Source organism: Leptopilina heterotoma, unplaced genomic scaffold (genome assembly GCF_015476425.1).
Source record: "Leptopilina heterotoma isolate Lh14 unplaced genomic scaffold, ASM1547642v1 Lhet_100, whole genome shotgun sequence".
Taxonomy (NCBI): Eukaryota; Metazoa; Arthropoda; class Insecta; order Hymenoptera; family Figitidae; genus Leptopilina; species Leptopilina heterotoma.
This window is the reverse complement of record NW_025110814.1, coordinates 2,288,661-2,315,767: the sequence shown is the minus strand read 5'-3', so window position 1 is coordinate 2,315,767 and position 27,107 is coordinate 2,288,661. Positions and strand designations below refer to the sequence as shown.

The 27,107-nt window shown below is 29.2% G+C and overlaps 1 protein-coding gene across 2 annotated transcripts in view; it reads left to right on the top strand.

Annotated features, from left to right (window-relative positions):
* Positions 1 to 27,107, top strand: part of LOC122499170 (guanine nucleotide-binding protein G(o) subunit alpha) — a 132,117-nt gene that overhangs the window by 9,548 nt on the left and 95,462 nt on the right. Inside the window, exon 1 of one of the 2 annotated variants that reach the window (XM_043607332.1) lies at positions 3,801 to 4,425. The exons of the other annotated variant lie outside the window; for it this stretch is intronic. The gene's annotated coding sequence lies outside the window, so the exon portion shown is untranslated. Of the gene's footprint in view, positions 1 to 3,800; positions 4,426 to 27,107 lie in introns of those variants that run through there. 2 annotated transcript variants of the gene reach the window in all.

The window sequence follows — 27,107 nt, the reverse complement described above, 5'->3', positions numbered from 1 at the left end:
AATAAGTGAATATTCACACATGAAATAAGTGAATTATATTCACTTATGAATAAGTGAATTACATTCACTTATGAATAAGTGAATATTCAATTATGAGATAAGTGAATACTCAGACATTAAGAAGTGAATGTAAATAAATAATCAGGATCAATATTATATAAAAAAAATATTTATTTACTATCAACTATTTAACACTCTCTTCTCTTCTCATTATCAGTCTGAAACTTATAAACATATCAATTTTTCAACTTTTTTAAGCTAAATTCCCAAACGGCCACCCATCCTAATATTAACTGCAAGCAATGTCGCTTAACTTTTATGATCAACGAGAAACACTACAATGCCACTTAATAAGTTGCCTTATACTCATAGAAAATTATTGGGTGATACTTATAAAGAGTTAGTTTATTGTGTTCTACTTTAACGTTTTGTTTAAGATTTCTCTTATTATATATGTATATAAATACTTAGTAAATAAAAAGTTAGTTATTAGATTACTGTTAATATAATATTTAACTGAATATTTTTTAAAAAATTTATTAAATTTTAAATGACAATTTTTATAATTAAATAAAATAAAAAATTTCTAATATATTAACTAAAATGATAAAAACATTGTTTTTAAACATTTAAAAGTTGGTATAAATAATAAATTGTAATATAATGCGCAGATGAATTTCTTTTTAACTAAATATTTCACTTATACATAAGTGGGGATTTCACTTATTGATAAGTGAAGACATGTTCACACATAAAAAAGTGAATATTTCACTTATGTATAAGTAGATTCTACTTATTAATAAGTGAGAAAAAGGTTCACACATGAAAAAAGTGAAAATTTCACTTATTCAGATTTAGAGAGTATATAACTGAGAGTTTATAGCTCAGAAGAAGTGTTTCAAATTATCGAATTTTTTTTCTTACTGATGATTTGAAATGCTAATACAATTTATTATTTAATTTTTAATTAAATAATTTTTAATCCTTTGAAAATTCTCACAATGTATCCCTAATGTAATCACATCAAATCTTTTGTGAAATCCTATGTGAAATCTTATATGGGTGATTCTCCCGAAATACTCCTTTTTGTGAGTTACAAACAGAAAAGAAAAAAAATTATTATTTATGGATTAATGCAGTCAATTATATTGAGCTTTCAAAAATCTACCACCTCTATAGCATGATCATGCTAACTTTTAGCTTTTAAAGTATATATTTTAAATTAAAATTTACAAAAAAATTAAGAGGTTAAAATTTGGCGCCGGCGTTTTTTATTATATATATTTTTCTATTTACAAAAAATTATTTAAAAATTATAATTTATTAATATTATCTATAAATTTTATAGATTTTGAAATACTTACAGTTATCAAAAATCTCTTTAAACAATTGTCAAAAATTATTTTTCATACATTTTAGGTTCACTTTTCACTGGCAGTTTGTAAACAACCGACAATCATATCAATTTTTAATTTTTATTCAAAAAAGTGAGAGGAATGACGGGTGAGAGGAATGACGATTTCAACATTTTTTAATTTTATTTAATTGACAAATAATTTTCCTCCAGCTTAGAATGCCCTATCATGTTTATAAAGGATAACTTTATGTGAAAAAAATTTGCGATCAATTTATATATATTAATATTGTTTTTATTAGCGGTGAGAGGAATGACGCTTTATAGGTTGTGAATCTCTGCTTATGTCTCAATTTTAATTTTTTTAACGCAAAATAATGACATTTTTTAAAAAGTAACTTAAGAAATTAATATTAGAGATGTTAATTTAAATATTGATCACAATAATTAAGCAATATCTCTACCCACAGCAAAAATATTGGATAATATTCAACGAGTGAGAGGAATGACGCGGTACTACATGACAAATTTCATTTTCTATATTTAAAAAAACTACACGACATATTTTATTTATATTTTTGAAAATTATTCTTAAATATCATAACTTTTAGAAAAAATTAATAAAGTACCAATTTTCATGTTTTAAATAATTGTTTTATCTATTGAAAAAATGAAAAGCACTTAGATGACAGGTTAGAAAATCGATTTTGAGGTGGTAAAATATTTTAAAAATGTATTAAACAATAAAATTTTACAACTTTTTCTTGCAGAACATTTAGAAAAAGTGATAAAATAGGGAAATATGACTTGGTATTTTCCCAAATGATTATAATTATTTAGAAAATCTTGATTACACGCAAAATGAGGTTTTTTGGAGAATCACCCATATATGAAACATGAAATCCCATATGAAATCCTTTATGGAATCCTTTATGTATTCATGTGGATTTTTATGTAGATACACAAACTCAAATTCCCACATGAATTCTTGTTTCAAATCGTGTCCCAAATATACATGTGCTTTTACATGGGATCCCATGTGGATTCTTACGTGGGATCTGGGATTTTATACAGGTTTTTGTATAAGAACCCACGTAAGATCCCATGTAGGAACCCATGTGGGTATTTTCAATAGGGAAGCATCAATTAAAACAAAAATCAACTGTTACAAAACTATTAGTGATGAAGTTTGGCAACAGGTTTTTATTGTTGCCATTTTTTGTAGAAAATCCTCTAGAATTTATTTTATTTTCAATTTGCATTCTATTCACTATATTTAATTAAATTAATATTAATTATTATTGTTATTTGTATTGAAAAAGACATCTTTCCTCTATTTGTCATTACTATTGAAATTATAATTATTATTCATAATTTATATTGAAATTATTATTTATAATTATAATTATGAGTAAAATTTTAATTATTTTTGATGGTAATTGTTAATATATTATTAATTATTAAGTAAAAACTTTTCCAGAATTTACTTCTTTTCAATTTACATTCTGTTTATTTAAATAGAAATGAAACAAAAAAATCTCCCGCTTAAAAAAGTGTCATTCATTATTTAATCAAATTTTATAATAATAATTAATGTTAACAAGTGAATATTGAATATTAGAAAATATAAAAGTAATCTCAAAAAGAAATTTAATGGAAATAAACTAATCATTAAATATAAAAGAAATTGTCAAATGGAAGTTTGCACGTGCGCATTTGAACTATTTTCTATAATGATTCGAATTGTTTTAAGGAAAGATAAAATATCGAAAGTATTTCGCCACATATGGTGTTGATAACTTGATTTTTATGTGTCTTTTAATGATATGCACCCGGTGTGTTTTTGAAGTCGCCTTTTGAAAAAGTTTACAATATCTTTACAGTAATATAATATTATCTTCTATAGTTACGATTATATCGTACTTCCTGAAAATCCCCAATGGTTTTTAATTTTAATATTGTTTCAAGTAGTTTCTAATTTCAAGTACAAAATTCAAAAGATTTTTTTTGTAGTTCAATTATTAGTCAAAAATCAATATAGGTGAGTCGGTGGTAGTGTATTTCAGACACGAAGGCTAACCATTTTTTCGGTAGAGAGAAAGAGAGAGACACGACCTTAATTAAATAAACCATGGTTTTTATTTCTAGATAAATATAGTTAGAAAAACATCTAGTTTCCATGTTATTATGGTTCAATTCTAGATTAATTAAAATAGTACAATTTTTTTCTTCTTTTCGTTTTGTGACAAAAAGAAAAATAGGGGAAATTAAAATGAGAACCCGGCGCCGTGACGCCTGCCACCGGCAAATCGCTATATAGCGAAAAAGCATCAGCAGCGACAAGAACGTCGAGGCATGCAACGAATAAGACTCCCCATCGTCGATCGATGAGGAGCGCCTGGACGTTGGCGTTGACGGCGTCGGGCGGGGCGAGAGGGCGCTTTTGTCGTCAGTTCGCCAGTGCGCGTTCGACTTGTCGCTCCTGTCAAAAGTCGTCGAGTCTTCGTATAGCGCGGTCTTTTATTTCCCTAAAAAAAAGGAGGAAAAAAAACATTTTCGTTCGTTCGATACTTGGAAAAGTAGGGAAAAAGAGAAAAGTAACAAAAAAAGAAACAGGCAAAAAGTCTGCGCTTAAATAAATTTCGCCCTTTCCCGGGCAAAAAAAAAAAATTCGCGCGCCACACTCGTATGGCGCTCGTAAAATTCGCGAGTGTTCCTGGTGAAAGGTGCTGTCAGAAAATCGTCATCTTGAGAACGTGATCGCGCCTCCCCCCTTCGGGAAAAAAAGGGGTGAAGTTTTACTACTACCTCCCCATTCCCACCCTTATTCTTACGAAGCCGGTTTTATTTTTCGTTTTTTTGAAAAAAATTCGGTTTTAAATGGTGAACGAGTGGACAGGAATTTAAAATCATCATCATCATCATCCCTTAAAAGAGAGTGAGTGATATTAGGCTGTTAATTTGGTTGTTCTTGGAAATCGTTGTATGAATTCGCTTGAAGAGACTACTACTGCCGATCATCCTGGCACCTAGCAGACGCCGTTTGTAACACCGGGGTGTGTTTTCCAAGTGTAAGATATTCCTTTTTTCCACTAGGGGTGTATTTTTTGTTTTTTTCGAACTAGGAGGGTGTGGGAGGGGGAAGATTAGTGATTTTGTATTATCAGAGCATTGAATTTTGTCTCTCTGTCTTTTTTCTCTCCACGTTCGGTGAGCGCGCGCCCCTCCCACAGCATCATCTCTTTCTCTCCTTCCTTCTCTGTCTCTCTTTTCCTCTCTCCTCACTGAGTTCGCCCCTGGAACAAACGCAGATTGCAGAAGCCTCTCTCTCTCTCGTTCTCTCTATATTTTGCTTGTTTTTTTCTCTCTTGTCTGCTTTTCTCTCAACCATACTCTAAGGGAGAAATAAATAAATTTATGGTCGAGAGAAAGAGAGTGAGAGGAATGGTCGAGAGAATCGAGAGAGAGGCGAAAGACCCTCGTCTTCGGATGGCCCCCCGGCGCAAAGCACACACGTGCAAAGAGGGATTTCTCTCTGGTGATATAGGCGACGACAAGAGAGAGAGAAAGAGATCCCCAAAGTGCAAGAGTTTTTCCTGTTGCCTTGGTTATGTTTATATTTTCTAGCCCCTAGCTCTACACTATATACAAAAGGGGAGGCTCTGAACGGTGTGTGCTGGCCTATGCTGTGCGCAACGTATTTCGGAATTAGAATCGATTCTCCGTGAGGAGAGCGCGCTCGAGAGAGGGAGAGAGAGAGATTTCTACCAGAGCATCGCTTCTTTTTTTTTTTTTATTTCGGCCATGGAGTTTCACTAATCATACAATATATATGTACATTTATTGACACTTTTTTTTGTCGGTGGCATAAGAAAGTCAGGGCGGGGTGCGCTAATTTTAGAGACAGAAACCCTTTAATTGATTTTTGCGTAATTTTTTCTTTTTTGTCTCATTATATTTCTAGACTTTTGCATATGGTGTGAAATTGTTCGATTATAAAGACCCCTCCGAGGTCACTCTCTTTCTCTCTCAATATAAACGATATTTTATATGTATATATAAACTCGTCGAAACGGAAATTGAAAAATTGAACCAATCAATAGATTGGGTGGTTTCCGATGGTGGCTTTTCGAGTCTATACTTTTATATTTTGTCTACGATAGGGTAATTTTAATATTAGATCATTTTTGTATTGTTAGCACTTTAGAAGGGGAAGATTATTTTTTCTGTTAGTTGACTTTATTTATTTAAAGTATGTGGATAATTTTATGCATAGAGGATAAAATATTGTAGGTACTTTGATATTTATTGTAATTGGTCTAATGATGTCGAAAAGAGTGTAGGGAAAATTAGCTGAAGTACCCTGTTAGTGTGTCAAGAACAGTGCTGCCACTGTGGGTAGGAAAATGCTTGAATGTCGTGTGGTTTCATTTTTTTGTTGAAAAGTACGATAAATTTTTTTTTTAATAGAGAAAAAATGAAGTTTTAGTCTGCTTGGATCTTAAAACGAAAATGATTGAAAAGTAGATTATTTTTATCTATGAAAATTTAAATTAGCCACTTTTGACGTTTTAAGCAACGATTTGCTTATTAAATGCATTAGTAACAGTACTGATTAATTTTCAGTGAAAAATGAAAAAATCCCTAATTTATTAAAGTATTTTTCAGGTTATGTTAAATGCACAAAAAACGGTTTTAAATCATTTACATTCTAATGTTAAAACCAAAATGTTTAAAAAGTAGCCTATTTTAAAATTTAAGACTAAGGGTTAAATCATAACTTTAGGACTTAAAATCATACTTTCAAGGCTAAAATTCAGTTTAAAATGTTCTAATGCTTTAGAAAAAAAGATTTTAATCAAAAGTGGGCTGAAAATAAAAAAATTATTTTTAGTAGTGTTTAGTTCAAATTAAAAATTTACTTTAAAAAAACTGTAAATCAAATAAATATTTAGATCTAACAAGCTTTACTTAAAATAGCCTAAAACTTAGGTTTGTACAATAAAATATAGAGTATTTAATACTTTATTAATACTTATTTATTTATTAATACTTATTAATACTTTATTTAATACTCAGTCCCAATGGGAAATTGCCAATGGTCACTATTGGCTAAAAAATGGACCAATATTGGCTGCCAACAGTTTTTTCTTGGTCAAACATTGGCAACCAATATTGGGCTATTATTGTTAGAGTCTTGGGATAATCACGACTTTACCAAGCATTGGCAGCCAATATTGGATCACTATTGGCTGCCAAGGCAAATACCGGACTATCCAAGCCTTGGTTATTCATTGGCAACAAAGATTGGACCAATATTAATGACCAATTATTTACCAATGCTTTAAAATTAAATTAATGCTTGGTTATTTCTTGGTTGCCAATACTGAACCAACGTTTGAAATCAATATTTTACAAATACCAACAACACATAGCAAAAATTTTTCAAAAAAAAAAAAATTTGAATTACTAATCTAGACAAGGAAAAATAATTAATTTAATTAGAACACTCTGTTAAAAACAGAATGTGATAAAAATCAGACAAAGATAATATTTGTCTAAATTTGAGAATGCAAGCGTCTCTTCTTATATAGAACTGGTAACACAACTTGTTAACGAGAGCAAGAAACTTTGGCGCACCCTGGTGGCACTATCCTAAGTAATTTCAAGCACATACTTTGAAACAGCGCGGGACATTTCAAAATCGAACACCAGGGTGCGTAAGAGCTTCTTTCACTCACTAACAAGTTGTGTTGCCAGTTCTATATAACAAGAGACGCTTGAATTCTCAAACTTAGACAAATATTATCTTTGTCTGATTTTTATCACATTCTGTTTTTAACAGAGTGTTCTAATTAAATTAATTATTTTTCCTTCTCTAGATTAGTAATACAAATTTTTTTTTTGAAAAATTTTTGCTATGTGTTGTTGGTATTTGTAAAATATTGATTTCAAACGTTGGTTCAGTATTGGTAAGTATAAGGTGTTAGTCTTTATCACTATTTATGTACTTGTGTATGTTTACGTGTGTTTATGCCTGTAAAGGTTTTGAAAATCAACGACGAATGATGACGAGTCAGTCCGACGTGAGCCCTTGCCAAATATGTATCATAATAATAGTCGACTTTTAATTAAATGATTTTTATATATTTTATTCCGTTTTGTGTTACTTCAACCTGAATACCCTTAAAAATATCCCTTACATAACCAAGAAATAACCAAGCATTAATTTAATTTTAAAGCATTGGTAAATAATTGGTCATTAATATTGGTCCAATCTTTGTTGCCAATGAATAGCCAAGGCTTGGAAAGTCCGGCATTTGCCTTGGCAGCCAATAGTGATCCAATATTGGCTGCCAATGCTTGGCAAAGTCGTGATCATCCCAAGACTTTGGCAATAGTGGCCCAATATTGGTTGCTATTATTGGTACTGCTGGCTTCCAATATAGGCCCATTATTGCGCCAATGGTTAATTTCCCATTGGGGTGTGATTTACACGGTACAACACTTGAATTTGCATCAAAATTGTCAAACATTACTTCAATATTCTTTGTACAGAAATAATGTCCTAACATTATGACAATATTGGCATAATTGTAGTGGCATAGACACAGGAACTTGAACAAAGAGCATAAAATTATTGGAGTTTCTCTCTAAATCTGAATTGGTCAAAAGTAACTAATTGTTAATAAAATGTAGGCTTACTTTTTACTTCATCAATTAGTGAGTTATAACTAATTATTAACAAACAAATTAAAAATGTATCATAGGTACATTCAATTATTATTTAGAGAGACTTAACGATGCAAAAGAATAATTGCAACAATTTTTTAGAAGTCGGTGGGAAAATTTTAGTTTTAAAACAATATCCTAGGTGGGGTTTAATTTAAATTTTTTGTTTTAAAGAAACGATCGTTTTTGGAAACAAAAGACAGTGTTCTTTATTTGAATTTTTTAAGAAATTGTTTTCTTTCTTTTTTTGCGAACTAAAACCATTATTCTGGAACAGGGTCTTCATCAAGGGCAGAAACTATTTTCAAAATTACTGTTACTGAAAAAAAGAGGCTTGGTTCGATCGTAAGCACTTATTAAGAAAGTATATAGTCACAATAAGCCATTGTAGAGCGGACCATTATAATCTATCTCTGCCTCTTTACTTCGTATGTAGGTATTGTTAACAATGCTTTCGTGTAAATGCGGTTGTATTAGTGGAAATTAAAATCACGTTATTATATGACAATGTCTTATATGAATATACATGTATATGTACATATATGAGGCATTCCAGTCCAAATCGGAAATTATTTTGCTTTTGCATCTCAAATTTTTTTTAAACATTTTTTTCTTTTAGTACTCTTTGAAATAAGCTACCTTGATTTTTTTCAAATTTTTTCATAAAGCGGTTCAGGAGATACAGATTTTTGAAAAATGACGTTTTTTACGTAAATTTTTGTTTTAAATGCTTATAACTCGGTCAAAAATTGATCAAATTGGACGTTATTATAATGAAAACCCGTGTAGGAATTTCCCCTGTTTAGTCCCTGTTTAGACTAGAAAAACTCACTAGAAAACTATCAGATTCTAGTTAGGATAACCTAGACTAGAGAAAACTGATCAGGACCTTATTGATTTCCAACTAGACAAACTAGTGTACAAGTATTATACATAAATTGTCTTTTTAGATAAATAATTCAGATTAATTAACAGAAAAATTTACCAGCATTATTTATTACAAAATTTTGCATATTATTTGATTATTTAATTTTTTAACATACTTTAAAGAAAATTTCAATATTGTAGAATATTCTTGCAAAAAATTCAAATAAAACAATTTTATCTAATAAAAATCTTTTTGGCAATTAATAAAAACATTAATTAATAATTAAAATTATGTTATATTCTTACAATTACAATAATAAATTCAATAATATAATTATAATAATTATAGTAAATATAAAAATATAAAAAGTACACGGAAAAAAATTTCTTATAGAAAACACAAACTTTTTCGTAAAATATACAAATAGGTTAAGTTGTGCTTTATGCAGGCGAGTTTTGTGTTTCCAACAAGCTGGTTTGTGTGTACCACAAACCAATCTGTTATAACACCAAGAAATCCACGCATGCGCAAGAAAATTCAAGTGAACGTCTGCTTGTCGTCTGCTGCGTGACTGTTTAAGCTGTTGAATCGTAAACTGAAGTTTGTGACAAGACTCATTCTGGTTTGTGTATTTCCCAAACTCAGCCGTTTGTGGATACTACAACCGCCGTTCATAGATGGCACAGGAAATCTTGTAATTTTCACAGGAAATTTTTTTCCGTGTAATGTAATTAGTAATGTTTAATTGGTAAGTAATGTTATAATTAATTATTATTAACTATCATTAACAATGCAGAGTTAAATAAGAGTGAATAATATCTCCCCATAATTCATAATGTAATTTAAGCAAAGGTCCTTCCAACCTAGCGTGGCTGTGAGGTATGTGTATCCGACTGGAGTCCCCAAGGTCCAAGGTTCGATCCCCCATGGGCACGAGATTTTTAATTCTAGTTCCAGGTTTTTCGTGTACAACATTCGTTAATAATGTTAATGTGAATGAAGAATTCAATTATAAATAGGTTAAGTTGAAAAATAATAATTTTTAGAACCGGTAGAAGTAAACTAGAACTTCTAGTCGGGACCCTATCAACAGGAGCGTGACAAAATCGACTAGAACCCCACCAGTTTCTCTAGTTGGAGCCCTATTTTAAATGGGGTAAACTAGTGTGGTCCCCACTGGAACCTAACCACCATTTCTACACGGAAAGCTTTGTTTTCACGCGTAGTTTTTAATAAAAATATTTTTTAAAAAATTTAAAATAATTTACGATAAGATTTTAAAATTTTTAAAATAAAATTTCATTTTTAACAATATATGTATCGATCAATTATTTTCAAAATTTATTGTGAGAAACTAGCACTAAATTAATCATTTTTAAGCCTTGTCCGATCGCCCAGGCAGAAAAGTTGGAGGTGTGCCAGCACTAACGACCGGCATGGTACCGAACCGATTGTAAAGTCGGACATATGCCGGTACCGGCAAAAAGGTACCGGGCCGGATATGAAATAAATACTGGCCCAGTACCGGCTCGGTGGTAAATGTGGATTTCTACCGGTACTGGTAGTGTTTACCGGGCCGGTTGATTAAAAATATCTGGCCCAGCACCGGCCCGGTACTATAATTTACTTCTGTTTTTATACCGCCGAAGGAGATTTGCCGGTGATAATATTTGTACCGGCCCAGCACCGGCGTATCACCGGCCCGGTACTATAATTTACTTCTGTTTTTATACCGCCGAAGGAGATTTGCCGGTGATAATATTTTTACCGGCCCAGCACCGGCGTAGCACCGGCCCGGTACTACTATTTGGTTTTGTTTTTATACGGACGAAGGAGATTTTCCGGTGATAATATTTGTGCCGGCCCAGCACCGGCCCAGCACAAAAATTTACTTAATGCTTTCTACTGTCACAGAAGTTTTGCCGACAAAAATATTAGTACTAACCCAGTGTCCTCCCGGTTGTTTGCCAATGTTAAACTATCAGAAAAAGAATTAAAGAAAAGAAAAAAAATTTGAAAATTAATTTATTAATTAATTTATTAATTTAATTATTAATAATAAATTAATTAGTTAGTTGTGCCGGCAATTATATTAATACCGAGTAGGTTGCTTATTGGTGCCGGCCCGGTATTTAATCGGTGATTAGGGCGGTTATTATTATTTATAATTACTATTTTTATTTATTTATTTTTAATAATTTTAATTGGATTAAAATAAATTAGAAATACAAATACTATTTGGTATAAAAAACATTTAATTTGACATACATTTCATTAAACATACAATTTATATTGCATAAATGGAATTTATTTATTTATTCAAAATGTTAACGGGTAAAACCATTTCGTACAAAGTACTAATATAATTAAAGATTATACTTAAATTAATAACTAAAAGCTAACTGGCCGCATTATTATTTACATCCGTAGTTACGATACGCAAATTTCTTATAAACGCACTAAGAGTACTCTCTAAATTTGAATTAGTAAAAATATTTACTAATTTGAATTAGTGACTGACTTTTTGCTTTTGAATTAGTAAACTTTACTAATAAATTAGTAGAAATTACTATTTATTAGTAAAATTTACTAATTCAAAAGCAAAAAGTCAGTCACTAATTCAAATTAGTAAACATTTTTACTAATTCAAATTTAGAGAGTAACTCCAAAAAAATCTATAAGATCATTATATTTGTTAACCTCCACACTAAGTCTATTAATAATAGAGTTATCAAGATAACATGTTCTGGCATTTGGTAATTTAAGTAATTGTGATCGACGAGTAGTTTTTCGTGGAACATAAAATTTAAATAAACTCAAAATATAAGGACAATCGACCAACCCATTTATTATCTTAAAAAAATATATCAGACCTGCAAACAAAAATCTCATAGTAAGCGGGGGGATATTTAGTATAGACTGTAATTAATATGATATCCATTTGATATATATTTCATTAGACATAAAATTTATATAATATATATATATATATATATTATTTAACATAGAATTGAGGAGCTGGATCGAAGAACCGGCTCTTCGCTCGGACTGCACGCGCTAATACCAGTCGGGTAGGAGTGAATGGCACAGAGGCCCTCACTTCCACCCGACTGATATTAGCGCATGCGGTCCGAGCGAACAGCGAAGAGCCGGTTCTTCGATCCAGCTCCTCAATTAATTCAACATATATTTTATTTGATATAAAAATCATTTAGCAATAAGTTCCATTTAACGTAAAAATACAATTGACTTGAATTTTATTTCACATAAGGGTCCGTACACATAATACGTCACGCGAACAGGGGGAGGGGGGGTTTAAGACATTTGTGACGATCCCAATGGGAAATTTACAACTGGCGGAGTACTGCGCCAGCACTGGCAGTACTGGCATAACTCTGGGATGATAACGCTGTCTAACCCTGGCGAAGTACTGCCTGCCAGTGCTGCCAGGCAGCGCTGGCACAGCACTGGACCAGTGTTGGCTGAGAATATTGCCGCAATAAATGCCGTATTGTTATTAATTAGTCGTAAATTAATAATTATAAATAATTTAGCAACAAAATGGTAAATAATATTAATAAATAGTTATTATTCATAAAATATTTTTTTTTAATTAAATTGTATTAAAGATGGTGACTAACAATGGATATAGTAAATGAAGTAGAAAAAAATTGTTTATAACATTTAAAAATTAAATAATAAACAATTACAGTAAGTGTGCATTAGATTTTCATATTTTAGTACCTAACGATTGGAATCTAGAAATATCGCAAACCTATGAAAATAAACAAAATTGCTCACGAGGGGAATCGAACCTACGACCTACGGACTAACAGACTAACGCTTTAACCACTATGCTAACGACACATGTGTACAGTAACGTATTGATATCTCAGTATCATTCAGACATACAATTATTGAGTCAAAGATGAGAAAAAATAGGGATACGTTAGAAATAATAAAATAAATTAAACTAAATTTTTAATAATTAAATTAAATTACTTTACTTATTGCATTTAACATTTTACGTAATTCTTAAATTACGTGGTAATTTTTTAATAATTTTTTATTCATAGTAATAAGTATAATAGTATTTTAATAGGAACCCAAGTGCGAAATGCCAAGACTGCAAAAACGGCCCATCATTGGTGCAGTAATGTCTGCCGAGAATTGGCAGTAGTTACTGGGCCATTATTGGTGTTCGAAACGTCCCATTACTGGGCCAATGATGGCGCCGATGGTCAGAATTTCAAATTTTTTAAGACTGGGCCAGCTCTCGGCCCAATAATGGCACATTCATGGCAAAGTTGATCAATATTTACACTGAGAGAAATGGATAGTTGGAATTTGATGGTTAAAAAAAAGATTGTTCGTGGTACCATCATTATGTTACTGGGTACAATCTACTATCCACTTTTTACAATCTAAGATGTTACCCGAGATCATATAAATATACTAACTTTCTGATTGTAGTCACTACTATCAAATATTGTCAAAGTTTAACTATGACAACACGTTTCAATGCAATTGAAAAAATTCGTGAGTGTTTTCGGATTCATCTAAAATGGACAATTTTGTAAAAAATATTGCAGTGTTGTGGAATGTGGAACCTTTGATTCCAACTATTGTCAGTTAGTTAATTATTTTTATTATAGTTAATCAAAGACTATAAAATTTATACATGTTTATAACCTCAAAATTTCAAACGATTGGATTTTCTTTTAAAATGACAGGTCAATGCTTGCACAAGTTATTCTCATTTTACAATAAATTTTTTTAAGTGTTGTAAAGTCTTTGAAATTTGTAGGTTAAATGAGATTTCCGATATTATCGCCCAATAGAACGGCACTGAAAAAAGACCTGAAATAGGTAAACAAACATTTTCTAACAAAGTTTTCTCTGAACACAGACACTTTTTACAAAATCTGCTTGCATGCACTGAATAACCGTCTTCTAAAATATAATAACCGAAAAGATTGTTCAAATCCATGCGTAAACGGTATTATAAAATGAAAAATTGGAAAGCAATGTAATTCAAAGTATATGACAGCTCGGACATTGTGCTCGCTCTGCATACTTCTGCCCTCTTCTGGCGATTGGCAATAATCTCTGATGGTATAACCCCAACCAACCATTTTTAACATCAAAGATTGTTACCTGTACAATCAAATTTCAATAATCTTTTGATAGTAAATACTACAATCTAGATAGCTGTCTGTATACGTAGCATTAAAGATGGTCACCCTAACCATCATTATGTTACCCACTACTATAAATTTCTCTCCGTGTAATGAGTTGATGAATATTTAATGGCAAAAGACAATTGCCGGTGATGTGCCGACCATCGGCCCAGTGATGGCTCATTATTGGCACTTTAATGGCAAAAAGTTTGTATCATTCATGGCAAATTATAATTACCAGTATGAGGGCGTAGCTTGGCCCAATAATGGCACGTTATTGTCAAAGTTGATCAATCTTTAATGGGAAAATTCAATTTCCAGTGATGTGACGAAGATCGGCCCATTAATGGCACATTAGTGGCACTGTAATGGCAAACATTTTGTATCTTTGATGGCAAATTACAATTTCCAGTATTGAGGCGGCGCTTGGCCCAATAATGGCACCTTACATGGCAAAGTTGATCAATCTTCAATGGTAAAAGACAATTGCCAGTGATGTGACGAAGATTGGCTCATTGATGGCACATTAGTGGCACTTTAATGGCAAACATTTTGTATCTTTGATGGCAAATTATAATTGCCAGTATGAGGGCGTAGCTTGGCCCAATAATGGCACGTTATTGTCAAAGTTGATCAATCTTAAATGGGAAAATTCAATTTCCAGTGATGTGACGAAGATCGGCCCATTAAAGGTACATTAATGGCATTTTAATTTGGTAAAATTTTTTATAAGAATTTAATTTTAAGAAACATTCAGTTATTCAATAAATTATTTATTTTGTATTTAAATAATTGAATGAGCTTGAAAAGGATTCAAATTAAAATATTCGAAACTTTGAATTTTCTATATTTTTAACTGTCAATTTTAAAGAATTATTTTTTTTGAAATAGTTTAATTAAGTATTAATTTTAAAAAGAAGTTATTAATGTTTTCAAATAATTTTATAATTAAAGAAATTCTTAAATAAATGTAACAGAAACCTTTTTTTGAGTAAAATTTTTCCTTTATTATCTAAAAATTAAGAAATTTTCATTGTATTCAATAAATTATTTATTTTTGCATTTAAATAATTAAATTCTCGTAGAATTTTCTAGTAAAAATCAATTTCAAAATGGATTCTAGTCAAATTTTTAGATAATAATTAAATATTAAAAACATAGCATGAATTTTGATATTAAAATTTTTTTAAATTCAATTGCCAATGATGTGACGAAGATTGGCCCATTAAAGGCACATTAATGGGACTTTAATGGCAAAAATTTTGTATCTTTGATGGCAAAATATAATTACCAGAATTGGGGCGTTGCTTGGATCAATAATGGCACATTCACGGCAAAGTTGATCAATCTTTAATGTCAAAATTCAATTGCCAGTGATGTGACGAAGATCGGCTCATTAATGGCTCATTATTGGCACTTTAATGGCAAAAAATTTGTATCTTTCATGGCAAATTATAATTGCCAGAATTGGGGTGTAGCTTGGCCCAGGAATGGCACATTAATGTCTATCATTTTGTATCTATGATGGCAAATTATAATTGCCAATATTGGGATGTAGCTCGGCCCAATAATGGCACAGTATCGGCCAGTGTAGTGTAGCTTATAAGAAACCTTTTGCTTCCTCGACTTCAAGTCAGAGTAGCAGAGTCCCAAGTAGAAATGTCCGGAGTTAGGACGGAGTTAAACACCGACATGGTACTGACTCAGTACTGACCGTCGGTACTGACTTTCGGAACCCGATCAGTACTGGGAGTATACTGACTCCAAAACCGAATCAGTACTATGTCGGAGTTAGAAAAGTTCTAAAATCAGTACTGGCAGAAAACTGGCTTAACACTAAATCAGTACTGCGAAGGAGTTAAAAAAACAATCAAAATTTGTTATAATGTAATTAAACATTAAACATCGTTTGATTTATTAACAATTAAAATATTTGCAAAGATTTGTAAAAACATTATTCATCCGCAATAATATCAAACATTTTATTAATTTATTATTAACTAATAGATATATTTTAATAATATAATAATAAATTATTATTAATTAATTATTTTTAGAATTATTACGTATTATTAATAATAAAAAAAATTTTATTTTTTAAAGCTGTATATATATTTTTATTTATTTATTTAACAAAAATTTTTCTTAAATAAATTTTTTTTTATTATTATTTTAATAAATAATTAGATTATAAATAATAAATAAATAATTATATTAATAATTTTTACCATATTATTATGATGTATCTATTAATTACTACATAATGACTTGATAAAATGTATATAAAGATATATGTATAATAATTTTTCTTGAAATAAATATAATATGCAGTGGATTTATTATTAAAGCACTGTATATATCGGTCCCACAATTCAAAAGGAAGTTTATGCGAGATAACTCCCGAGCTTGCGTGGCTATGCGGTATGTGTATTCGACTTGCGTCCTCGAGGTCTAGGGTTCGGTCCCCCGTGCGTGCGATATTTTTCCGTCTTAGTTTTAAGTGTTTTGTGTATAATTCTTAACAGTGTTACATAAAGTATAAGTTTAAATAATTAATAACCAGTAATAATAATAATTTAGTCATTAATTTAAATAAATAAGATTTAAATAAATAATGAAAAAATAAGAAAAATATTTTTTTAAAACTTATTTTAATAAAAGGAATTCTAATAATTAATTAATAATAATTAATACTAATAATAATTATTAGTATTCAATAAATTACTCCCCATGCTTTAATAATTAAATAAGGAGCTTATACTGACCGCCGGTAAAAATCAGTACTGGACAGCGTTACCAGCCAGGGTTTTCCCAGTACTGACTTAGTACTGGAGTCAGTACTGCAATACTGGCAGTCAGTACAAGATCAGTACTATGCCAGTATTACATTTCTACTTGGGGTGGTCAGAGTGTTAGGCTGTGGTGCGTCAGGTTCAGGTATCGATCCCCGCGAGAGGTAAGAATTTTTCAAATATTTGTAAGTTTGCGTTTAATTTAGGGAAATAAGCCGTATAAATGTTATAAATTAATAAGTTAATTAAATGAAAAAATTTTTTTTTTTTAATTTTGGAAACACTGGGGTAGTAATGGCAGCCAATATTGGGCCATTAATGTCTGCTGAGATCTGGCTGCCAATAATGGGCCATTAATTGTCTGCCGAGATCTGGCGGCCTATATTAGGCCATTAATGTCTGCCGAGATCTGGCTGCCGACGTCCAACCGCGGTTAACACCACAAGAGTCGGCGCAAAGTCAGGCTAATATTGTCTGCCAAGTCTCGATGCCAGCTTTGCCAATACTGGGCCAGTGTTGGGCCGCGTTGGTTTTCGCACTTGGGAACCAAATTATTATTGAGATTGAAGTTTAAATTTTGTTTATAATTTTAATTTGTTTAAATAATTTATTATTTACAAAATTAGACAATTATGTTAAATTATTATTATTAAATTTAATAAAAATAAAAAATGAACAACTGAAAAGTAAAATATTAATTTTTTTCAATAAATTTATATTTATAAACATTCATAAACTTTTTTTATAATTTTTTTCAAGTTTATGTCAAAAAAGCAATGTTGGCAAAGAGCGTCGTGAACAATTTTTCTATACTGAGCCAGCACTTGCCGCCGTGGCTTGTCCAAGCTTTGGCGAAACAAAAATCAAAACATCGGCACTACACTGGCATTTCCCCGACCTATAAAAAAATGGCGCTAATGTATGGGACAGTGTGTGACATGAAGGGAGGGGGGGGTCTAAAATGGTCAGAAATTGCGTGATGTATTATGTGTACGGCCCCAAAAATCACTTGACATATATTTCAATTGACATAAGTTTTATTTGACAGAAAATTAATTTGAGGTAAAATTTGTTTAACATATACGTCATTTGACATAATATGCATTTAATAAATTTTATTTTGTCCTAAAATTCATTTGTCATAAATTTCATGTGACATAAATTTCACTTGACATAAATTTCATTATTTAACATAATTCTCATTTGTCATAAAAGTCATTTGACGTAAATTAGATTTGACATAAAAGTCATTCAACAAAATTCTCATTTGACATAAAAAATCATTTTACACAAATTACATTTTACATAAAAATATCGGCGCGAATTTTAAAAGTAACCAATTAGATATTATCAACAACATTGTGATTCGCCAATTTTGAAATTCGCGTCTATATTTTCATGTAAAATGATCTTTATGTAAAATGAAATCTATGACAACTGAATTTTATGTTAAATGAGAATTATGTGTCAATGAGAATTATGACTTATCCGTCAAATGAAATTTATATCAAGTGAACTTTATGTCAAATGAGAATTATGTTAAATAGGATTTATACCAAATGAAATTTATGTGAAGTAAATTTTATGTCAAATGAGAATTATGTTAAATGGCATTTATGCCAAATGATATTTATATCAATTTAATTTTATGATAAATGATATATATTCACGTCAAATTTTTATGTCAAACGAATTTTATGTCTAATGATATTTATGTCAAATGGATTTTGTGTCAAATGACAATTACATAATTATTAATTAATTACATAATTTTTATGTCAAATGGGAATTAAGTTAAATCTGAGTTTTATGTAACATAATAGGGTAACTGTACCAATTGTCGAGGGTTTTAGGCAACATGTGACTTTGACATTTTTTTTCTCGGAAGTAAATGCACTTAAAAATTTGATTTTTGTATATTTGGACGAAGGATCTAATAATGTTTAATATTCATATTTATTTTTTTAATATAAACTAAATTGTTAAGCAAAAAATATATTTAAAAGTCAATCGAGCAAAAGCACCATTTGTCGATGGTCTTGTGCTAATTTCTCGAGGGTCTGTTCCAATTGTCGAGGGTATGACATTTTTAAACATATAACCCAATATAACCTAACAATTAACCTGTACAGATATTAGAAAATCGAGTAGATATTTATTTTTTCGATAAAAATATTATAGAACATTACCAGAAAACAAATATATTTATTTAACTATAATTGAATAATTTATAATATCGATATAAAACATTTTTATAGTAGATGATACAGGACAGAAAATTATTTAACTGTTTTTTAAACTTTTATAAATATAAGTTAATTAAATTTAATCAATTTTGTTAATCAGACATTAATTAAAAAAATAAATTAATTTAAGTCACATTAAATTTGTAAACGAATAAAATAAACTTTTATTACGAACTGTAAATATAATGGTTAATTATAATTAAACTATAGTACAAAATTTTTTAGTTTTAAATAATGCATTTTTTTATTAATTTTTTTTCGGTCTTCCTCGTTTTTTTGGTTGATTATTTTCTGTTGGTTGTAAATTTTTGGAGCATTTTTTATCTTTTTCTCTGTACCTATAAATGTTTGGCATTTATGTTTGACGTTTAGTAAATAAACACTTAACCATCGATAAATGGTGCATCAGCGAAAAAAGTGACTACACCAATTTTCGAGTCATTACCTCGAAAAATGGAACTGTCAAAAAAAAGGAACCAAATACCGATGATTTGCTTTTAAAAAATATTAAATATTTTTTTTTAACAAAAAAACATGCATACAAAATTAATTTAGTTCGTGTACAAAATTATAATAATAATTTTGTACACAAAAAGTCATTATAAATACGTTTAATTTACATTTCTAAAAATCTGTTTTAATCAACCTGAAGTATTAAGAAAATGGAGATTCGTGTAAATTTCACAGCAGTGAATTATAATATTAATTAAATAATTATTTCAGTAGAATTGCTACGAAATTTGTATATATAAATATACAGTTGAAAATACAAAGATTATTTAGAAATTTTTTTTGTTCTTAAATATTATATATTATACTATTTATCTAAAAAAGAAAATTATTATCCTCGACAATTGGAGCACCCTCGGCAATTGGTGCAGTTACCCTATTTCTGTTATGAATTCTATGACAAATTATATTTATGTTAAATGGTTTTTGTGTGCAATGAAATTTATGACAAATAATGTTAATATTATGTGAATTTTAAGTTAAGTAGTTTTATGTCAAATAACTATTTGGTCAAAAAAGATTTCGTGAATAAGCATGCGCCTCCAACCCACCTGTATTTCATTTTGAAAAATTCATATGTGACAAATTTCAAAAAAGTATCTAAGAAGAAAATCACTTTAAGGTTAGGTTTATGTTATTTTTACCTTAATTAAAAGTTTTCGATTTTTATTAAAATGCACAATGTAAAATATAAATTTTAATTTTAACCCATTTTTGACTAAATCCGTTTACATTAGAACCTTTTGATTCAATTCTAGCCTCGAGAGTATAATTGTAAGGCAAATTGACTTAATCTAGTCCTAAATTTAAAAATAGGTTATTTTTAAATAATTTTGGTTTTAAAATTCAATTTTAAGATTTAGTTCCTAAGATTCAGGTTTTTCTTTGAGTAAAAAAAAATATTAGAAGAAAAATAGTAAAGACTTAAGAATTAGGTCGAAAATAGCATCGTTACCAAATTATACTTTAATTCAATATCTTAAAATTTTGTTTCTCTTTTTTCTCCACTGAATTTTCGCAAAAGAACGAGAGGAATGTTAAAAATAGCTCACAATGATCCTCAGTGATAATACCATTAGACTTTATATTTGTAACAATCGAATCAGTTTAAAGGAAATTTACACGATTGAATACAATTCAATAGGTCGTCTTAAACGAGTCCAAATATAAAATTTTGTCAGTTTGTCAGATTGTTGAATGTAAAATTTCTAAATCCTATAAACTCGGGATTGGCATTCGTGAATTTAATAAGAGATTTAAAAGAGGCCTCAAAGGTGTCACTCCACCTTAACCAACTATTTTTACTTTTGTTTTGGAGAATTTACATTATACGTTTGTCTACGGAATTTTAGATTTGTTTTTACCATTCTTGGAGGATTTGGATAGTTTTTTTTTCTTTATTTATAGGAGGTACATAAAGATTTAGGAAAGTTTTTTCTGTTTTTTTCGAGGGTGTTGAATAAGAAGAAAGGGAAAATCGATGTGACAAAGGAGAGAGAGAGAAACTTTTAAATCCTGAGGAGAAACAAACTTTTATTGAACCTGTTCAAACGTCTACGTTTTCTTACTACCCGATCTTTATCTCCAAGGTCTTGCAGGTGAAAAGCCCGTGTAGTCTGAACCAGATTTTCACCACGAATCTAAAACTTTTCGTTGTACGATTTGTTGTACGTCTTTTGCTTTTGATTTTTCTCTTTTAAGTACATTTGGATTTTGGTACAACCCCACTTTTCACTTCTTTTGAAGTGGGGACTTTAGGACTTTAGTTGATTTAGTATATTTAAATTCTGTTTTTCAAAAAAATTGAAAAAATTGTCGAATATTTATAGAAATTAGATTTTAATTTTATACATAAGTCTTAACTTTTTAATTGATTTTTTTAAATTGCAGCATGATATACAGAAATAAGATGGAAAAAAACGTTCTTAATGAGAAATTATTATAAAAAAGCTGCATGTTAACTTAACCTCAATTAAGGATCACGCGACACCTTTTTTTGTTTTCTATTTCCATTTTGCAAGAGTATAAGAGTTATAGTGTTTTTATAATGCCAACTTTACTAAAGTAGCCCATGCAAGTTTTGACTTAAAATTCCTCGAGTAAAATAAAGTCTTTTTCTCAAGAGAAAGAGGGAGAAGTTTCCTCTGAGAACATGATGTATATATATGTATATATGTGTGCAATAATGCCTCCCACTGTCCCTCTTTTGTTTCATTTTCTCGAGGACTTTGTGTAATGTAAAGTGAAACAAAAGGAGGACAACAAAGGAAGGCGTTTACTGCAATGTAACTGAATAGAGGAGACACTTAGGGTTATACAACATTAGCGATTCCTCGTCATCATCATTAAAATTTAACTCATATTTTTAACAAAAAATGAAATATATATAGCTCTACTATAATAATGCTATACACAGTTTTTCCAAGATTCTCAAATTGACATCATATTATGCTATGATCTCAATTTGATAATCTTGAATCTTGAAATGTTTTGATGCTCAAAACATTGCATTGCAATTTTTTTGTCCACAATCGGTTGTCTTGAAAGTCTCAAATTAATACTAAATTGGATCAAATTGATGTCAATAATATGGATCGATTTTTTATTTACTCTACATTTTTGGTATTCGTTGCAATTTGATACTTTTAGGTTAACAGTGTTTCAATTTGATAACCTTAGAAAAACTGATATATATATATATATATATATATATATATATATATATATATATATATATATATATATATATATATATATATAGTAGTGCCGTGTGTACACTACCGTCCACGAGTATCAGGACGATTACATTCGACTCTATGAAAAACCATGCCATCACTTTTTCAATCATATCTCGGAAATTAAAGGAGATACAAAAAAAACTTAAATACGGTTAGAAAGCTAATTAAATTCTGCGTAAAATAAGCCGTCTTTGAAGTCATTTGGTTAATTATTTTTTAAGTTGTAGAGTGAGAAAGAAATAAAAATTATCAAATTTTCTCATTTTTGTCTCTTGACTTCAACTTTTTCAAAAATCTAGAAAAATTTAGATAAAATTTTTCTAGAAACACAGAAATCTTGGTTAGAATTTCAGCTTTAAAATTAGCCTTCGGAAATTAAAAAAGGTTAATCCGTCTCCGATATATCATTAAAAATGTGAAGCCGTGTTTCGACCGATTGGTGCATTGAAATTCACCTGTGACGACTCGATTCTGGCTTCGCGCGGCAGCATATGAGAGAGAAAACAGACGAATTCATGCGGGGGAACGATGAACTTTTGAGTTTCTTTATATTACTCGTGAAACACCATTATTTATTATTCCCCAGCATAATTTCGTCCCTGTTTTCTCTCTCATTCGCTGCCGCGCGAAGCTAGAATCGAGTCGTCACAGGTGAATTTCAATGCACCAATCGGTCGAAACACGGCTTCACATTTTTAATGATATATCGAAGACGGATTAACCTTTTTTAATTTTCGAAGGATTATTTTAAAGCTGAAATTCTAACGAAGATTTCTGTGTTTTTAGAAAAATTTTATTTAAATTTTTCTAGATTTTTGAAAAAGTTGAAGTCAAGAGACAAAAATGAGAAAATTTGATAATTTTTTTTATTTCTTTCTCACTCTACAACTTACAAAATAATTAACGAAATGACTTTAAAGGCGGCTTATTTTACGCAGAATTTAATCAGCTTTCTAACCGTATTTAAGTTTTTTTTGTATCTCCTTTAATTTCCGAGATATGATTAAAACAGTGATGGCATGTTTTTTTATAGAGTTGCGTGTAATCGTACTGATACTCGTGGACGGTAGTGTATACTTTGTTTTTATTTATTTTATTTTCGTTGCGGAATTTTTCGAGAGAAAGAATAATAACAGTTAGTTTAAAAACATTTTTTTTAAATTGTTATGGAATAGTATTGATTTGACATGACGAGCAGATGGTACCGGTCTTGAAGTGAGATAAGCGAGTTTTAACCAATCTATTTAATGGGTATATTGTCAAATATTGATCCCGTCAGTTGAATATATTTGAATTCCATGTAATTTTCCCAATTTGTTCGATAAAACTCTCGTCTGTCTTTTTTTATATGAGTTGATATTTTTAAGTGTGTTTTATCGTCGTCATCTTTTTATTTATATATGTGTAGGTGGATTTATGTGTGTACGGAAATTTTTTCCGACTGGTGGAAAAAATATTATTATTTATTACTATTCATTATTATTTTTTATTATTTATTATTATTTAGTATCATTTATTATCATTTATAATTATTTATTGAAATAAATCCAACAGTCACATAGACCAATTACAGGATTATCAATTATAAATTTTCGAAAATAGCACAAAATAATTAGTAATTAAGACATTATTATTTACTAGCAACAATTCGCGCGCGGCTAACTTTTAACTCACTTTTTTAAATAAAATTAGCAATTTTAAAAATAATAGAACGTGCAAATTTTTAATTTAAATTTATTTTCATTAAAATAAAATGTCAATTGGAATATAGTTTTAATATTATTATAACTAGTAATAATCATATATTCTGATACAGGGAATTCAGGGAAAAGTCAGGGATTTTTATTAAAAGTATACTGAAGAAAATTAATTTTTTAGAATTCATAAGAAAATTCTGAATTTTTGTGTCTCTTTCGTGAGTTTCGTATAATTTTAATTTAACGTGTGCTTATGTTTAATATAATAAAAGACGAATGTTTTGAGTGGGGAAGAAGTTAGATACAAAATAAATCTCGGTCAAAGAACAAAAAAAAAGAATAAATTCATGATTTACTTTCGCCACGCCAAATTTACTTTCGCCACACTGAATTTACTTTCGCCACGCTCTTTAGAGCAGTGAAAAGTTCTACTTTCGCCACACTTTTCTACCAAGAAAAGTACTCCTTTCAGAGCAAGTGTTGGAGAAAATAATTACTTATGAATTATTAAATGAATAATTTTTCTTATAAATGTTTCAAAATTAATTTAATTTTAAGAGTTTATAAATAAATGTATTTCAAACGGTTTCAATTAGAAATTTGATAAAATTTCAATTTTTAATGAATTTAATTAGAAATTTTAAAAAACTTAAATTTTTGAAAAATTTTAATAATTCAAAATCTTCTAAAATTAGTTAAATTTGTCAATATATGTTTAATTAATTATTAAAAATAATGTATAAGAATTTTAGATAAAAACACTAAAAAAAATTGAATTTTGAAGAAGTTACGAATGATTGCAAAATTTCTATTACTTTCAAAAGTAATTATGTTCAAAGTTGAAAAAAAATCTTGTCAAAAGCACAATTGTCTTTATAAATAATAAAATTCTTCTTCAAAATTCAATTATTTTCAAAAATTTTAATAAAATTCTTTTCAAAATTTCAATATTATTTTCAAAAATTTTCCTCATTTCAATAATTTTTAATATCTTTACTATTCTCCTTGCGTTTCTTCAAACTCTAAGAGATTTCTAAGTGAGTTATTTCCGCGTCCAACTACGGATTACTAAAGTTCATGATTGGGTGAGGGATTTCCCTGTTAGGAGGAAAAGTTGTTTGGAAATAATCGTACCATTCGTTTAATCCTATATGATCAGGAGACTGTGGTTTATACCTAAATTTATTAATAATCTTCCAAAAGGTGGAGGAGTCTCTTGCATGACTTAGTTGTTCAATGAATAGGTTTTTGTACCCGGCTTTTTTATTTTTTGTAGATTTATATATTCTTTTTTTTTAGTAATGTACTCCGCCACCAAATCCGCTGAGACAAAGTTATTTTTTTTACATTTCATTAACAGATCTTTAACGCATTTTTTTGATCTTACACAATAGCTATCAAACCAGGGTTTCGAAGAATGTTTTTTAAAATTCAATGTAACCTTCATTCCTAGATTTTCCGCATTGTCAGAAATTTTTTTAACTAAATTATTCGACATTATATCCGGATCTACAATATTCTCATAATTTCCTAAAGACATACTCATTGCATGTTTATAATCCGAATCTGTCTCTTTTTTCCACTTAAAAAATGACCTATTTTTATTTCAATCAATCGTGTGTGAATTTTTTTTCAATTTAATTTTTACGGCAAAGTGATCGGAGGCTGTGGGAAAAACAATTACCTCAAAATCAATTACCGTTTGTAAACTCACTAAATTATTAAAATTTTATTAGAATTCGTCAAAAGAATTCAATTATTTAATAATTTGGTAATAAATTTCTTTAAATAAGAATTAAATTTTAAGAAACATTCAATTATTCAATAAATAATTTACTTTTGTATTTAAATAATTGATTTCTCGTAGAATTTTCTAATAAAAATTGATTTAAAAATAAATTTTAGATAATAATGGAATATGAAATTAATTTTGAAGAAGTTACAGTAAAAATATTCTTATAATATAAAATAATTTCTTAATTGTACATTTTATTTTTTTTTAAGGTAATATTTAATGTAAGACTTAATTATCGAGTAAAAATTGTGAACAATAAATTTATTATTATAAAAATGTTAAGTACAAAAATTTTTATTTACATCATTGAAATTACTACTGCGATAGCTTCAAATTTAAAATAACAATTTTGTTTAAACAATTGGTAAAATTGTAATTCTTAGATTGTTGTTAGTAACTAGTTACATTTGGCTTGGAAAAATGCAAAATTGAAAAAAATCGCAACTCTGTAGCTCAATTTGCTAAAAAGATAAAATTAAACAGTAGTAATTTGTTTAAACAATTGGTAAAATTAATATTCTTAGTTAGTTGATAGTGACTGGTTTCATTCGGCCTGAAAAGTTGCAAAGTTGAGAAAAAATCGCAACTCTTTAGCTCAATTAGATAAAAAGTTGTAAATAAACAATAATAATTTGTTTAAACAAATTAACAATTACATGGAATAATGTTTAAAAATCAATATTTGTGTTATTTATTCATAATCTAGGAAAAAACTTTGATAAAAATAGTAAAAAATATTTTTTAACGATTTTTTTGTCATTTTGAAATTTATGGGATTTTTTTGGGGCACTATAAAAAATAGTTAATTTAAAAATTAATGATTAAATAAACAATTTAGCACTATTCTTTGAAGTCTTCTGAAGAGAAACAGAGTTTGCTAAATGAAAAATATTGATTTTCAAGGATTCTATACCAATTTTACGAAAAAGTGTTTTTTCCCCATGCATTTTACATGGGAAACTTTGAGCGCTTTGAGCGACTTCTAAATATTTTTTTATTTAAACAAAAAAATAGGGGTATTTTTATTTTTGATATAGAACAATCCTAGGGGGTGAGAGCATTAAAATTCCGATTTGATTTTTTTCCTATGCATTTTTGGACCACCCTACTCAGCATCCATTGGTGAAACTTAAAAAACACGTTGACAATTTACCCGGATCAATAGTTCTTAAATAATTTTTGAAAATGTTTACGA